The sequence below is a fragment of the Pyrus communis genome, chromosome 16, assembly GCF_041283825.1.
Source record: "Pyrus communis isolate YQ-2024b chromosome 16, ASM4128382v1, whole genome shotgun sequence".
NCBI classification, from domain to species: Eukaryota; Viridiplantae; Streptophyta; class Magnoliopsida; order Rosales; family Rosaceae; genus Pyrus; species Pyrus communis.
In genome coordinates, this window is record NC_142580.1 from 11,933,541 (window position 1) to 11,948,333 (window position 14,793).

The 14,793-nt window shown below is 35.1% G+C and overlaps 1 pseudogene; it reads right to left on the reverse strand.

The window, feature by feature from the left end:
* Positions 1–9,223: 9,223 nt before the first annotated feature.
* On the reverse strand, positions 9,224–10,412 carry LOC148689982 (uncharacterized; annotated as a pseudogene).
* Positions 10,413–14,793: the final 4,381 nt, after the last annotated feature.

Below are 14,793 nucleotides of genomic sequence, written 5' to 3' on the forward strand. Positions count from 1 at the left end.
TTACTCTAATTCTTCCTCATTCTTGAGGAATCCATCCTTAGTATTTCTTAAATACCTAAGGATTCACTTGACAGTTGCCATGGTTTTGATCCTGGGCTTGCACTGATATCATCTTGTACCGTTCTAGGTACAACTTATATCAATGTTTTCATACAATATGAGATACATAAATCACCTTTCTGCGTATGCATAAAGGATTCTATTTACGCATTATTTCTTTGGGAGTCAAAGGGTACATTCCCTTTGAGAAGAACAACTTCCTAGTCTCACTAGAATTGTCATTCTAATTGAAGTTTATCATCATATGAGAAACTTCCTAGCATCTCTTGTCTATTTTAGGGATTGATATAATCCAATTATATCTTGAAATCTATCATTATAGATTTCCATCCCATGTATATAGACTATGTCTCCCATATACATTCTATTATAGAATGTTTAAAGTCATAACTTTAACGATGAAGAATTCCTTTCATTTTCAAAATTAATATATATCATGTATATATATTCAAATTTAGGAATATGATTAACTCCCACTAATCTTTTGTAAACCTAGTAAACAAAAGATTCATTTACATCTTTATGAGAAATCAAACGATTTGATCCTTTTTCTCATAAGATGCTTATAGCTCCCACTAACTTGCTGAGATTCATGATGGATGGATCTCTACAACTTATATGTCTTGAGACGATTTATAAATCCTTCTCGACTACCTTGGAGCTTGTGGTGTAGGAACTAGGTTGTTATATTTGTTGATCATATCAAACAAATATTGCTTATTAGCACATAACCCCAAATCTTAACATGTTTAAGATTTGTCTTTCTTTCCAACTACATCTTATGGAGTTATGAAAATTTTGGAAGATCTTCTAATTGACAATCATATTGTTTTAGAAGTATATATATCCTATATATGGGTAATAGATAACATCCAACGAACTAAATTTTATTCAAGTTCGTTCTTCTCCTAATGGAGAAATTCATTATCTTATGATGCCATTTTCCTTGATATCTTTCAAGGAAACTCATCTAAAGTGTTATCTTTCCTTGGATCAAATCCAAGGAGGTAAATACTTTAGACGTCTTACTCATCAACTTACATTTCTTGAATTCTTTGAAATCTTTTACAAAGTATTCGGACTTGTGTTTATTCAAAATAAACTATAGTCCAACCGAGAGTGATCTTCGGTGAATGTCATACAACATGAGTAATATTATGTTGTGGACAAGTGCCACTAACATCTAAGTGAATTATCCTTAACAACTTTGTGATTCTTTCTTCTTTCCAAAAGAATAAAGATTCGAACATTTCGCCTCTATACAATATAACAAGAAGGTATTGGATCCGGATCTAACGATCCAAAGCATCCATCTATGACCAACTCGTAACTTATGTTTTAGAGGTATCACAACTCAGTTGGGATTAGTCACTACCTTGCAACCTTTTGGGTTTTAAGCATCATCGTATTCTAAACAGTTAAACTACCACATCATCTCTACTATAGAGACAATTAATTTCCTTAAAATTGGAACATAAAGACAATCTTTGGTTTTTCCAATTTCTTTGGTAGTTCATATGAGGAAGTAAGTACAATAAGCTCTCGCAGAGATCTATATTCGATTCACGTTTGGAATGTGAAGTACTTTCTCTTCTCTCATTAATCTTCTACTTCTTATTAGCACATTTTACAACAATTGTAAAACATAGTTACTAATACAGAATCATGCATTCAAGTAGAAGATACAACTGTTATGAACTTTTCAAGAACATTTTACAACACCTTCGAAAGGTGTGTTCTTGACACTTGCAAGACATTTCTTGCAAATACCCCTTCCAATGTCCATCCTTTCATAAAGAAAGTTTGTTCCCTTGGAGTTATTTTGCCTTCTTCATTTGACTTCCCTTTTGACTACAATAGTCATGGTCCCTAAACTCCCACTATCTCTCTTGAAACTTATTTCAAATGTGTTATACACATCAAACGATTTGGAGAGCGTGCAGTTATTGTTCACTATATAGTTTACAATAAACTTAGTGAACCATTAGGATAGGGACACAAAGGTGAAGTCCTTGCCTAGTTTCTGTCTCGTTAAGTGTTTTAACACTTCAACACACAATGATTCAAAATCATCATAAGTCCATATAAATGGACTATTTTTGTCAACCAACCATTATGTTTCAAACATAATAACAAACTTTCAAGAGTTGTTCAAGGCAACTCTCATTTCTTCATACAACAATTTGTAAGTGAAGAATCATGGCACATAAAGTGTCCATGCCCTTGTGCTTACTTCTCAAGTTCCTTGTTCGTGTAACAAAGAGACAAGCACTAGAGTTTGCATTGTCCTCTTCATGGTAGACTTATCTAACATGTTCTTCCTTTGATACATTATCAATAGGAAGATTGTGAGGATGAGACTACTTAGGCACTTTTACAATCCATTCAAGACAATCTATGGGATTGTGGTACCAAGTTCGGAAACTAAAGCGTTCGGTTTTTCTTTGTCAAGTTTTGGATAGCGTTTGCAAATATATTGGTAAACAAATACATAACGAATATAAATTGATTGATTTTAAGCTATTTGATCCGGGTCTTTAAATCAAAATAGCACCACCCACTATTTTTGGCAAATTCCATATCCCTCATCAGAATTCGAGAGTTTTGTTGAACTCTTAGCGGGGTATGGGAGACTCACCATTACCAAGCCCACCTCAGAATTATATCATGTTGGTTAGCAAAAATAATGATGAGAGAATAACACTTTAGTCATTTACAACTCTTGTAATTACCCATCTAGTTTGGCCTCTAGAGAATGAATGCCTCAGAATTATATCATGTTGGCACCATTGCACTTAGTTAAGTTATTCCCACCATGCTTAGTTTATGTAGAGGTTCAAGCACAACCTCAGAATTATATCATGTTGGTCATACTCGTTGTCTACACTCACCTCATCATATGTTTATGGACTCGTCCTGGATGTAAGCACATACTTTGTACTTCCCCATTATAGGGTGAAGCCGGTGTACAAGTCACAAACGATTGGAGCCCACCACGGTGGAAGGCCACGAAGAGATATTCAAAGCATCTCTCGCTTATCAACTTAATATTGATTTGGTTGAGGGTTTTTAGGTCTCATCACATATAAACATACATTTTAATCCAATTAAAACATTTTGGTCCTATTACAACTATTGGTCCATATGATTGATTTAGTAGTATATAATACTCCCACTATGCTTTTAAAACGGTTTTTAAAGCAAGACTATATGGTACTACTAACATAAGATTTGCATTCATTGATGGACTATATAGTTGCCTTAGGGCCTTAGGATGACTATGAACCTTTGATTCGATTCAACACGAGCCTAGTGTTGAATCTCGGTCTAGGGATGGTGATTGATTTTAGTTACGCGTTTAATCACATTAAGGCGTGTTGTCTTATTGGGCGTTGGACCCAACTACTCCAATTTCATGCATATCGAATAAAACAAGAAAGGAGTACTTCAAAGTAAATAAGAGCTTATGCTCTTTTACAACAATTGATCAAATCAAATTACTTTAAAGTAAAGAAGAGCTTATGCTCTTTTACAACAATTGATCATATCAAATTACTTTAAAGTAAAGAAGAGCTTATGCTCTTTTACAACAATTGATCATATCAAATTACAACCAAAATTTAATCTACACATTCCCATGGTTCAAACAAATTTGAAACGGCCTTTCACATAGCTCAATTATCGTAGGCTTAGGTTCATAATCACCCTTTCTTTAATTAATTAACGCTTTAACTAATTAAACTTGAATGCAACATTTTCATTTGGTTTTTGTATCCATAGAATTGATTTAAATGGAGCTAAATGAAATGAAAATCCAATTCTCATTTAAAGAGACAAAACAATTTTGTTCTCTACCTAATTTGGGCCAAAATGTTATGACCTCAACTTTTGGGCCATTTTGCAAAACTTAAACTTTTGGGGTCACTTTGAAAAAACACAAAAGTCCACTACTTCATGTAATTACAACTAGAAACCAAAAATTTCCACAAAAGCTAAAACTTCATTAAAGGAGCAAAACAATTTGTCCTTTTAGTGATTTTGGACCTTTACGTAAAAACGTAAACTTTTGGGTCAAACTACAAATACACAAAAGTATCAAAACTTTATGTAATTGCATAAAAGCCCCACAAGGACCCTAATTGAGTAGGGTGGCCAGCCATTGAAGCAAAGTAATAAAAAAAATTTCAAAGTTTTTGTAAGTGGGGTGGGTGAAATGGAATAAATCATTCCACACCTACCCACTAAAATTTCTTTAATTTTTCAAAACAAATATCTAAGATATTTAAACATAAGAAATATTTCAAAACAAAAACTTTATGAAATAAATCAAAACTTTGAATCAAAACACCAAACCTTTTGTTCTTGGCAAGAACATATCAAGAACAATGAAGAACATCCATGAAAACCCATAAGAGCTCCATGAACATTCTTCACCAAAAAACATACCAAAATCACTCAAACTTTAGGGAAATAACATACAACCATACTAGGGTACATAGGGGTTCCAAAAGTCACTTTAAAACACTTTTAACAAGTCAAACAAGAACCCAAAAATCCACCCTTTGGATTTGGCGAATTTCCCCAAAAACATGGCACCAAATTTTAGCTCCAAAATTCATGCTCATATGAACTACATCTACAACATTTGAGATGGCAAATTTTCTAACAAAATTTACATTCAAAGAAGCAAGAATAAAGCTTGTAACAATTACAACATTCAAATCACAAACTATGAACTACAAAACCCAAAAGGATTCACCAACTACTAGACCTAGGCTCTGATACCACTTGAAGGAAAATTTGTGAAAAACAAGTTCATTTGAGCAACATCAACAACATGCAATTAACAATTAAAAGGCGGAATCATGTTTATATGCACTCAAAAACAAAACTTAACCCATGAACTTCAAAGCCTAGTAGATAGGTGAACCAAGACTCAACTCAAAACAAAGTGAGTTGAGAAATCAATACCTTTGTAGATTCCTCTTTGCATAAGCAAAGGCTAATCACCCAAAGAGAGGGCCTTCATTCCTTGCATCTTAGATCCATGGATTTGGATGGATGAAAAGGTTTCTCCAAGTTCCCAAAATTGAGAACCTCTAAGTCTCCACACCAAGGCAAGATTGAAGAAGAAATGAGTGATCTAGAGGAAGTAAGATTGCTAGATGTTCCCCTCTAGATTGGCCGGCCATTTTGGAGAGAAAAGAGAGTTTGTTCTCATCTTTTCTCCTTAGAAAAACCCTAAGGATGAAATGGCTATAAAGATGTCTTTATACCACCTCACAATGGAGTGGCAAACTTGCAATTAAGCCAAGTTTACTACCCTCCTCTAAATGGCCGAATTTAAGGGGATTTATTGGGCTATTTGGGCCTTTGTGAATCATTATTCATTAAGTTGTCATACAACTTAAGTCAATGGACTTGACGTTCGAAGCCCATTGGGCCTTAAGGTCCAAAACTATCCCGAGGTCTTTAACGAACTTATTCGTTTGATTAATTAACATATTAATTAATCCTTGCCATAAATAATTAAACCATTTAATTATTCTTACTCATCTCCGTTGAATCTTCAATCTTTACCTTACACGGTGTACGATCCATTAGGTTCCTTTTAGCGAGGCAGTGGGCGATTCAAACTCTTTCAAATCGATTGTGAATTGGAACTTACTTTCAATTCTCCCGTTAGTGATAATACACTTTTAGGGCTTCCACAAACCATGGTTGACGCCTAGCAGCATGTCATGGTTACCCAAGCTAATCAGAAGAGGTGGAGAACCTATTCAGTTTTAGGATTACAAATGCAATACGGTCTTTCTCTAATACAATACTCTTGACCACATTGTTTGGTTTGATAGTTTATTCATGTCTACTATCCAATGTGAGTCTTGTGCTTATATGGTTACCTTGAATGTGATTTGGAACGCATTCCAACATCTCATTCATACTCTGGCCAGAGATTCTAAATCATATCATAGAGTATTCTCCCTCAAACAGTTTGAAGGTTAGAGATCCCTTGTTGTGCATTCACTTGCCTCCATGGCTAAGTGGCTTAACCCCAACGATGCCGTGGACACCCTCCTGATGGAGTGACTTTGACATAATCAAAGATTAAGGACCTAACCACAAGACAACTGTGATGCCTCAGGTCAAAAGACTAATTTGCATTATCCCAACCATGAGTTCTCATGTGACATGAATATGAGAACTCTTCGTTGATCGTGTTCAGTGAACTCATTCTCTATTGAGCACCTACGTACTTGTCTTGATGTCACACACACCAATGACTCGAGACTAGTCACTCTCCCTGAGAGAAGACATAGCACGTACTGATCTTAACGGACTGTCAATGCCCAATTGACAATCCTATGATCAGGAACGTTTAGGATGTGTCAACGAAAGAATGGTCTCATGAATCTAACTTCTTTAGATTGCATTCTTCCAATCACATATTCCTTGGACTTATCGTTTAAGCATATAACATTTATATGAGACGGCTCAAACAATAATCTTTGCCCTTTACATTTAAACTACATTAGTTTGAAATGTCCATAAAGTATCATCATATGATTGGTTTTAGGGCACATTTCCAACAATATGTGGGTAACTCAGTCAGGGCATGTATGAAGAACCAGAATTGGTCTTTGCAAGTGCCTGTAAGAAGACTAAAGGGTCTTTCATGAAGGCTCGGGAAATGCTTATGGCTCACGCCTTGAACACCCATAAGGTGGATTTGGCTGTTTAGCGAATTGTGAGCTGCTATTTCGGAAAGCAAGAATGAGGAATTGCATCCATCCCCAGATACCAAAATTGCATTTCTCAAGTATTTTGAGGATGATAAAGATGTTGATGATGCTGAGAAATTTTGTGAGATTCTGAAGCGTCTAGGTTGTCTCAATTGCAGTGAGTATTATTTGCTGCTTAAGACTTACATAGCTGCAAGAAAATCAGATCCTGAGATGCACCAAGGATGGGACATCAGGTGAATTTTTTCTTTGAGTTCATAAAATAATTAAAATAAAATAAAAACTCATAAATCAATTCATACTTTAGTTGGAAGATCAAAAACTTTAAAATCACTATCTATTTATCAAAAAGAGCTTATTTTCTCTATAAGAGCATATTAGGATTTTAGCCAGAATAGGACACAAGAGAAAGATTGCATAATAGTAAGGTTTGATTATTGAATGTGGGTTTATTGATACATTTTAGTTTTCTTGTTAATTTTATCTTATACTTTATGATAATTGTGCAATAGGATAAAAAAGACACTTCACATTTAAAATTTCAGTTGAGTGTAGAAAGAGGTTATATGAGTTCAAATAAAATTTCTCATGCACTTTTCAGGAAGCTTCTTCAAATGATTTAAAAAAAAAAAAAATTTGAATGAGTACTGCGACATCATATATACTAAAACTGAGTTTCCCCCGGCACTGTTTATCATCAGTGTCCGAACAGATTTGCCCTTGGTTTTTCTGAGAGTGTTCTTTTGGCTTTTCTACAGTAGAAAGTCTGTTTCGCCCTTTTTGGCCACACGTCTTTCATCTCTAGTCTCTCTATTTCGTCCGTTTCTTCTTTTCCGCTTTACTTTTGCTTCACCTCTGTTTTTGCCATCTTGCTTTCGCTCTTTGTCTTTCTCGAATTCTCTCTTGATCTCAAATCTTCAGTCCTTATTTCACAAAATATTGATCGAAGAGATCCTGATATTTGTTTTTGGGAGTTTTTTTAGCGAAGTTGTGTTTCTTTGTGAAGTTAGCTATAAAGCTAGGGTTCTGGGAGTTTTTCTGAGAAACATAAAATTCGTTTATAGGGTTCTTAAATTTACAATTGGCAAGCCAAAACCTCATAGTGTTTGTTTATTATGCCGTTTGGGGTTTTGCCGTTGTCGTTTGATTACTACCCAATTTGTGGGTCTGTGTGGGAGCGGCCTGTCTTCAAATCGTGGTGAAACAAATTTTATCGAACTTAGGTAGATTTTATAATAGTTGTATTTGAGTTTTTATTTTCGATTTTTGTTACTTTAGACCAAACCCTAACCGTTTGGTTTTGGGATCAGTTGGATTTTTTGTTATCTCAGTTCATAAATCTCTAATTTGGCGAGGCTTGGAACATTGCTGATAATTTTTTGGGTGTGTTATCTTTGCTTCTGTTTATCCCAATTTTAATATGTAATTTTTTTGGGTGTGTTATCTTTGCTTATGTTGATCCCAATTTTAATATGTATTTGGAATTATTGGATTAAAAGGGGTTTGTGATTTGTGAAAACAGATGAGTCAAATGACTTCAATTTTGTAAAGTTTTCTGGTTTTGGTTTCTATCGAAAACAGGAAAACTAACACTATGTTTGGATGGAGAATTTATAAATTTTCATAGAATTGTAAATGACGGGAATTACAATTCCCAGTAATTGAAATCCTCTTAATTGAAATTTCATTGTTTGGATGTTGGATACGTGGAAATTGCAAAATGAAGGGAATTACAAATTTCATTGTTTGGATATTCCTTAGAATTTGTATTCCATAGAAGAATACAAATTTGAAAAAAGAAAAATGTTAAACTGGTAACAAAGTCATCAATGATAAAGGTCATCAAACCCCTAAGATTGGGGCTGCCAAACCCGCACTAAAGGGAAAACTGTCTAACTTTTCTAGCAATTAAGAACTCATCAAAGGTTTGCAATAATATTTCATTGGAAAAAATGTCTGCAATAATATGATAAGAGTTAATTAGCAGGGAATACATTAGCCTTAGCCACGAAAATATTTCTATTCTACAACCATCCGCTGCATTGCTACATGCTATATTTACAAATGCTATTCAAAGACATACTACTCTTCTAAGTAAATACTTATCCTGGCACCCTAGACAAGCTTTAGAACATAAAATTCTTCAGACATTACTGTTATATGCAGAATAGAAGAAAACCTTGACACTGTGGTGCACTGACTAGACATCACAACATTTTTATTTTCCTCAAGAGTTACCATTATACAAACTTCCACACACACACACACACACACACACACAAAGTATTCTATTAAAAATAGAAGTTCAACTTTCTACCTTGAGATATATTGTAATCAAGTGACCAGGAAGTAGGACTTCATGATTTGGTAAGGAATCTAAAGACGCACAAGGTGTGAGAAATGATCCAAACATCAAACAGCTATGGATGAGAGTTGATTGAAGTAGGAAAACCCCTGTAAAGCACACTTGCAATTGTTAACCAACATTCGTGACATGCAGGACTTTTATTCTTGCAATTGTCAACCAACATTCGTGACATGCATGACTTATATTCTAACTAATGTTTTACTGAAAAACACTAAAATGAGAAACATAATGAAAACAATCTTATGCGTCTCGTGAAGTAAGCAATAATACCATATTATTTTCTTCTCAATTAGGAGTGTTTTCAACATGAGAAATTGCTTGTCATTTTTTATCAACAAAGCACATGCTTTGATTTGTTCTTCTTCGCTAAGATCTGGTATTGCATTTACTTCATCATATACCTCTGTTGGATCAAGTTTCTTTGTGTATGTAGAAATATAGTCTTGAAAGGATGAAGCCATCTTGGCAAGTGAATCTGCAATCACACCTTTAGGGGTGGTTGATTTTCTTTTTGTATGAGGCACATCAACAAAACTTGCTGCCTTTCTCTTGCTTTGAGTCTTTTGACCATTGACTGAACTAGGTGAAATCTCGTTAATAATTTCAATATCTTCTAAACCGTGTGCATCACCAACCAAATCTATATGATCAGGTTCATTATGTGGATGAGTCATAATCTTAACGGCTTCTACACCTGTTTTAGCACCCTCACCCGTGGCTTTATCTTTGCCACATAAATCCACTATATCATCCCAGTTTGGAATGACCTTCCAACGAAAACTTTTAGCACCAGCATGTGACTACCAATCAAAACATAAAAGATCAAAAAGCAAAACATAAGTATAAGAACAATTAAAATAATTTCACACACAAAAGAAAAATAATGAATTTGTTACCTTCACGTACTCTTGCTAGGCTGGGTCTTCATCTACACTAATCATCTTTTTGGTTGCATCCCAATTAAATCCACTTTGACTTAGTATATCGCTCACTATTGCATAAAACTTTTTGCAAGACTTCACACGATTTCGAATATTATCAGCAGTTATATGAATATCAAATTGAGCAGATAATATGGCTGCAGCAAAATTATAAGCAGTTGTCTTCCAACCACCATCTCCTTTGTTTCCCAATCTTCATTCTTCGCGAAGAATGTCAGCCAACGCACGTTCCATATCTACATTCCATCTAAAATAATTATTTTCCTCACCTTCATTTTCAATTTATTGGTTCTCTTTCTTTCTCCTTGGTTTTTGTTTGCATACTGGTTTTCTATCGGATCCTTCCATTGCTCCTAACATAAAAAATATATTATTGAGACATTAAGTCACTCATAGACACATTCATAGTAACAATCCGAGTATCAACTCATATTTATACATTCATAATTATATGGAACTAAGCTACAAAAACTTGTGTATAGTTGGTTGAAATAGACATACACTAAATGATAACATAATGGACATAGTTGCACGCACATTATCTTTTAAAAAAAATAGCATTATAAATCAAACAAACATGTTCAAGAAACACATAAAGCCATAGTATTCATATGAAATCCAAATTCACTAGATACACCTATAAGGGCGGAGTAGTATATCGAACCTTTTTCACTAGATACATGTTCAAGAAACACATAAAGCCATACAATATACATCACTAAATACACCTATAAGGGCGGAGTAGTATATCGAACCTTCACTTGCAGAGAGGGAAAATTATGTGTTTCTGATAGGGTACTAAGAATTGGGATTTACATATAAAATGTAGAAACATATCTCAGTATTTTCTGAATAACAGAGAATTATCCTGCGTTCTTATAAGTCACATAAAGCAAGCTAAATCTACACCCGAAAATCAACTCTTTCTAATAACTTGCAGTTCAGATTTCACAAAGAAATAGAATTGGCAATTTGGCAAGACTCCACACGCAACTTAACCAGAAACATAAAAATTTCATTTTTTTTCTTGACGAACATGAGTTAAAAACACAGATTCTAAAAAAGCCATTAGGCAGAAGAACAAACAGAAGAATTCGAACCTTTTTTACTAGAACATGTTCAAGAAACACATAAAGGCATACAATATACATCACTAGATACACCTATAAGGGTGGAGTAGTATATCGAACCTTTTTCAGTAGAACATGTTCAGGAAACACATAAAGCCGTAGTATTCATAATTATATGGAACTAAGCCATAGTATTCATAATTATATGGAACTAAGCTATAAAAACTTGAGTATAGTTGGTTGAAATAGACATACACTAAATCATAACATAATGGACATAGCTGCACGCACATTATCTTTTTAAAAAATAGCATTATAAATCAAACAAAGCATGTTCAAGAAACACATAAAGCCATAGTATTCATATGAAATCCAAATGCACTATGACAATACAAACTAAAAGCAACTATTTTTCCATTAGGAATTATTGGCAGCTCTTTGAGCTTGATGATCGTGGAATATCTACAATGCCAATGTATCACGAAATGCTGTCAATTCAATTGTAGCTTGAATAGATGTAATCCCATCAGAGTTATTTTCATTTTCCTCTCTTGTTGAACGATTTAACAACTCTGAGTTGATAGATGCTAAAAATTATAAATCTTGAGCTTCTAAAACTGGATCAGTAGCTTGCTCGGTTTTAATAAAATTATGTAAGACACAACACGCATTTATAATCCTAACTTGTGTTTTAATGTCGAAAAATGATGGTGCGCGTAATATGCTCCATCTATTTTTTAACAATCCAAATGCCCTCTCAATAACATTCCTTGCCGTTGAATGACGCAAATTATGTAGTTCTTTGTAGTTCTCAAGTTGACGGTTTCCAACCCATCTTTCAAGTGATATCTAGTTCCACGGTAAGGTGCTAAAAACCCCTGGTCCATTAGTATAGCCAACGTCCACAAGATAATACTTATCTACAATAAAAAATTTAGAGAACAAATTTAGATATATTTTAAAGTTTTTTCTTTCTAATATAGAGCCAATTGGTATCATACATTACCATTTGGAACATGAAACCGGTTACTCCTATGTAAAGCATCACGCAAAACACGAGCATAAGATGCAGAGCCTTCCCATCCAAGTAACACATAAAAATATCTTAAATCTGGACCACAAACTCCTAACATATTAGTGGATATATCACCCTTTCCATCTCGATATCTTGGTCTTTCCTCAACCGTTATTGTTACTGGTATGAGAGTTCCATCAAGTGCTCCAAGACAATTCTAAATAAAAATGTCATTCAAATGAAGAAAAAAAAAAGATAAGTCTAAAAAGCTAATGAAGATATCAAACGAAGACATATTTTTTTGGTATAGTTGTTGATTGATTACCTCAAACCACTACCACTTCTCTCTTTCAGAATTGCCAATAACACATGGCTGATATTTCACTTATTCTTGACTTATTTTCATCATTGCATGCAACATATTGTGAAATTGCCAACTAATTGTTTCCTTGGAACGATAATAATGAAAACCGATGACTCTAAACTTTAAGTTGTGTGTCACATCCCGCCCTAGACCCCCACCACATCCCGGGCTCGACTCCACCATAGCACGATATTGTTTGCTTTGGGCCCCGACCACGACTTCACGGTTTTCTCACGGTTTTGTTTCTGGGAACTCACACGAGAACTTCCCAGTGGGTCACCCATCCTGGGATTGATTTCGCGCGAACTCGCTTAACTTCGGAGTTCCTACGAAACCCAAAGCCAGTGAGCTCCCAAAAGGCCTCGTGCTAAGTAGAGATGGGAATATACATATAAGGCTTACATGATCCACTCTCCTAGGCGATGTAGGATGTTACAATCCACCCCCCTTAGGGGCCCGACGTCCTCGTCGGTACACCACGGACAAGGTTAGACTTTGATACCAAATTGTCACATCTCGGCCCTGACCCCTACCACTTCTCGGCCCCGACTCCACCGTAACACGATATTGTCCGCTTTGGGCCCTAACCATGCCTTTACGGTTTTGTTTCTGGGAACTCACACGAAACTTTCCAGTGGGTCACCCATCCTAGGATTGCTCTCGCGCGAACTCGCTTAACTTTAGAGTTCCTACGTAACCCGAAGCCAGTGAGCTCCCGAAAGGCCTCGTGCTAGGTAGAGATAGGAATATACATGTAAGGCTTACATGATCCACTCCCCTGGGTGATGTGGGATATTACATTATGGGCAAGTATATTAAAAAAAATTGCAACAGATTCTTCAATGGACACATTTCTCGTGCGAACTAATCCACCAATCCTTTGTAAAGTTTCACATAACTGCTTAAATGCACTCTTGCTCACTCGTAATTGTTCAATACACGTTGAATCCTTTCCATCGAACAATTGGCCAAGGAAAGATTGCCTTTCTTGATCCCAATCATTTGAATTCGAGAAGAACACTCGTACTATACCAATGCATGACCATGACAATAATATATATAATTGTACTAACAATAATTTTCCTTTTTTCCCTATTTTCCTCTTCATTTATAGCATGCTTTCGCTTTAACCTCATTAGCATGTCTACAATATGAGTATTTTCCATATTTGTTTGAATGTATGAACAAAGATATATTGTGATATACAACAAATATTTATGAGATATGAGTATTTTCCATTGAAGTGAAGTAAACAATTCAGGGGAAGAACCACCTCCCCCCCCCCCCCCCCCCCACAAAAAAAAAAAAAAACAAAAAAAACCACCACCACCATCACCAAAAACCTTCCACCTTTCCCAGGTAAGGTTAATTACAGACCAAATAGACAATTCAATCAAAGAAAAAAAAACATAATAAGCACACCAAACATAAAACTATCAACAAAATTCACAATTCTATAATGAGTGCCATATTCAGTCTGCATAATTTGAAGAGTGAGGAATATTTCGATAATGTTCAATCTTGATCCTTGATTTGCTTAACGATTCCTTATGCATATAGTTAGATATCTTGTATTATGAGGTACCTTTTGCATTAAAACGTAGTGGGAGAAAACAGAAATGAAAAAGGACAAGTATATATCTAGACGATAGATATATGAATATGTTTGATTAGAGAAGCAAAATGCTGGCCTATGGAATGTTTATGCTTGGGGATCAATACTAATGCATTTTCTGTGTGAAAATGCATGTAACAGGAAAGACTACTCGAAATGATGGAATGAAACCAGAAATACATAATGCTTACAGTAAGATCGCACCCAAAAACTAAAAATAATTCAAGAAAGAAGAGAGCAGAGACGCTGACCTAGAACAAAGGAAGAAGAAGATTGCACGAGCGAAAATCCCTTCAAAGATTGGAGAGTTAACAGAGTGAAGATCATGCAGCCCTTTTATTGTGAAATTTGGCGGTATACATCCCAGTTTAGCGCCCTAATCCTGAAATTTGGCACGCACAAAATCTCCCCGCAAATGAATTTGGGATTCTCATTGTTGTTAGAATTGTGAAATATTACCTCTTTAGGAGGAAATTAAACTCAGAAATCTTCAACCCCAATTTCCACCTTTTTTCCTCGTAGAAATTGCCGTTTCTCGTGCTGCAAGGTTCCCAAACGAGGGAAAATTGCTTTCCCATCCTGAATTCCCTAATTTAAGTGAAATTCTATTTTATTTT